Here is a 3,557-nt window from a genome sequence, read left to right as displayed (position 1 = left end):
GACAATATTAGCTCTTGACTGCACTGTGGAGCACAGATGGCAGCTTCAGCACGCTGAAATGGAGCCTTGCCCGTGATCCCAGTGGAAAACGTATTTTCATGGTGTGACAGAATCAAAGCAATTGGCTGGCTATGCTTGGCCTGTTATGTAATAGTGGTGAGTCAAGATAGCTTACAGTGACTCAGGAAGAGAAGCATATGGGCCAAAAAAAATTAACACATTGAGAAAGAAGCCAGGAACTATAGCATGAGCCCAAATATGAGAGTGATGTCTATTAGACACAATTTAACCTTTATTAAAGGAGGTCAGGGCTAGTTCACACACTTCTTACTTCAATGAATATTCGTCAGTGTAGTTATTTTTGAAAGTCAGTTTGTGTAAAGTTTTGGCTACAATAAAAAAGCCATTGAACATTTATGCCAAACACTAAAATAGTTATGAAATAGCAAATACTGAAGATGTAACATAAAAATATCATACTATTGATTGGTATTGTTTTGTAAAATTGAAATGACAAAAAGACACCTTGACCTGATCTGGCATTTCCATAAAAGTAAACATAAGATGCTGGAAATTATTTATATCATAGATTTGCCTTAATCACAATATCTTAATGGCATTAGTTAATACAATAGAAGATTAATGCAATTGCAGTATGTAATGTGGCATGTATGTATGTATATTTATGCAGGATCTCTAGTGGTCTGAGGGAGGTGGAGGAGCAGACGACGAGACTGAGGAAGTGGGCAGAGAAGCAGATAAAAACCACAGTTCAATCACACACAGAGAGCAGCCAGCAGCTGCACACATTGCTGCAGGACAAAGTGGTAAATGTGTGAATGTGTCTTTCTGAGTAAATATAACAAGTGAGCAATGTCACCGTGGTATAACGTTTGTGGTCTCAAAGTCAAACTACAAATGAAAGGTCTTTGTAGAGAGCACACCTACTAGTAAATTATGTATATACTTATATAAATTAATAATATAATTTATATATACAGTATATAGTTCAGTCATTAAACACTAGATGGGACCGACTGATATGTCTTTGCATCAAATCATTTACATGACAAGCTAATTGGCCTCAACATTTAAATAGTCTGGTTCAGTGGACTTCAGAAACCCTCCACCTCCCCCAGCTCCACCTGTCTGCTATGGTATTTATGTATACCTATTCATGCGGCAGCATATCTTACATGCTCATAGCAGCATATTTTTGCATCTATTGGCAGTAGAAATTACTCTGCATCAGCAGTGTGTAGCAGATCTAGTCTGGCAATACCACATGAATTTACATTGTCATATCCATTAACATGTTAAACTATATGTACATATTCTGTGCAAAACATGTACTTAGGTTGAAGTGGAAAGCGAGCTAAAGGAGAACATCGTTGTTCTCTCTAGTCATCTGGAGAGGTTGGAGGCACAGTTGGAGAAGGTGCGATCTTCTGACAGGACCAAGCACTCAGAGAGCAAATTCAACAGCAAGATAAACACTTTGGAGCAGTGCTTCAGAGAAGAACTAGAACAGATGAAGAGGGAGTACCAGTAAGGCAAGTCTTAAATTAGGATGACATAACCATACATGTACAATAAACCCTTTAGAACATTGGTCTCAAACTCAATTCCTGGAGGAATGTACATGGCCCTTCAGGAATTTAGTTTGAGACCACTGCTTTAGAACATCTCAACTTGTTAACTACCATTCAAAAGTTTGGACTCCAAACTGTATATGAAAAGCTGAAGTATAATGTAGACCTTTTTACTCCATCTGCCCATACCTCTGAATGACAAATCATTGCAAGCCAAAATCTGAACAGTAAACTAGCACACCTTACATGTTATGTCATTTCTTACAAACAGATTGGAAAGATTGTGTTCTAGCTGCCTGACATGCAATACCAACCAAAATGAGTGGCCTAATGTATCTGGCTGTTTTCCCAGGCTGTTTGCTTGTAAAATTAAAGTGCTAATTGAAAGCATGGCACAAACTGGGACTGAATCAGTCTTTTGGTGTCATTTGAAGACATTTATTAGTTTATCTTCCAACTGCTCAATTTCCAAAGGTTATGGATTGACAGACTACGCCGTTTTCCAGACATTCAGTAAGACCAAATCAACCTCAATAAACAAACAGAACAAAGAATTCACATTCATTGTAACCTCCTGCCTTGAACTGTTCTGTATAGTAGTACATGACTTTTGCTCTCAAATTCTTTTTGAGACTCCTGTGACGAACTGAAGGCAGGTGTTGCATTATAGATGAGACATCTAACACACTTCTGCCACAGAGTCAATACTCCCACAGCTTTCTGAAGGTGATCTCCTCCATTATATGTGCCAGGGTTCCATGCGGTTCATGATGCCATTGCATCTCTGAGACACACTGGCAACACCAAAGCCAAGCTGGATAAAGGAGAGCTGCAACGACACATCAGACAGATCCAGAGAAACATGGTAGGACTGAAGGAGCCCTGACTTGATCATTCTTTTAGAAGACAAATATACTGGAATATACAACCTGTGTGAGAACACCAAGTATGATTCAGCAGAATGTGGGCAGATGGACAATACAATCAAATAAGCTCTACATTTGTTTTCTAGATTGAAAAAAAAGGATTTAGCCAGTTTGCATGAGGACATTTCCTTTAAATCTCTTTTTGCTGGACTAGACTTTAAAATCAGATCCTGAGTGAACAATCATAGTTGATGAAATTCAATCAAGGTACAATTACGACAAATCCTAGATTAGAAGCACAATACTCATGCGGACTCAATACTGAAAGATTAGGAAGATGAATTGTTCTGTGTTTGTCCGCATGTCCCCAGGCCAGTATTGATTGTAATAAATGCTAGAATAAACCAACAAGATTTTTTCTGTTTTTGATATGTGCTTTAATATTTCAGGGACTCAATAGCTTTCTGCAGTCGACCGTAGGTCAGTTCTGCAGAGATGAGTAAAGTCAGTTATTTGGAAATGACAGTGAGGAAAAACAGAGGTTAATTAGTTCTGCCAGTGCTTTTGTAGGGCAAAGATAATGATGCGTCGGATAAAAGGCAATTCATTTGAATTCTTGGTTTCTCTGACCATAAACAGACAATCTGAAGAGCAGATATCCCACTGCTGCAATTTCAAATGTGCCCAATAGTGATTTTGGATCCGAAGCAATGACTCTTTTGAGTTGCATAATTGCAAAAGCAGTAGATTTAGTTTATTATAGTCAGCTGAGCCTTGTGGCGATACTAATTATGGCGAAAAACAGTCGCTTTGGGGAAGGCACATAAAAAAAATCATGAATCATTAATGTAATTTCTCATGTCAATGCTTGTGTGACTGCAATACAGTGAGCATAGGCTAATTCAGTTATACCATAAACTGCTATTAAAAGAGCCATTCATATAGATCAAGTGTCTTTTTAAATTAGCTTAGCAGATATATCCATACATAATGAAATGTACTTGGTCATGTAAAGACTTTCAGATTTGTAAACGGATTGATCGGTGAGTAAACTGCTCAGTGTGCAAGAGATGAAGCAGAACAACTGGAGCTGCTCGAT

Source organism: Barbus barbus (assembly GCF_936440315.1).
Source record: "Barbus barbus genome assembly, chromosome: 6".
In the NCBI taxonomy this organism is placed as follows: Eukaryota; Metazoa; Chordata; class Actinopteri; order Cypriniformes; family Cyprinidae; genus Barbus; species Barbus barbus.
This window is presented reverse-complemented; position numbering follows the sequence as displayed.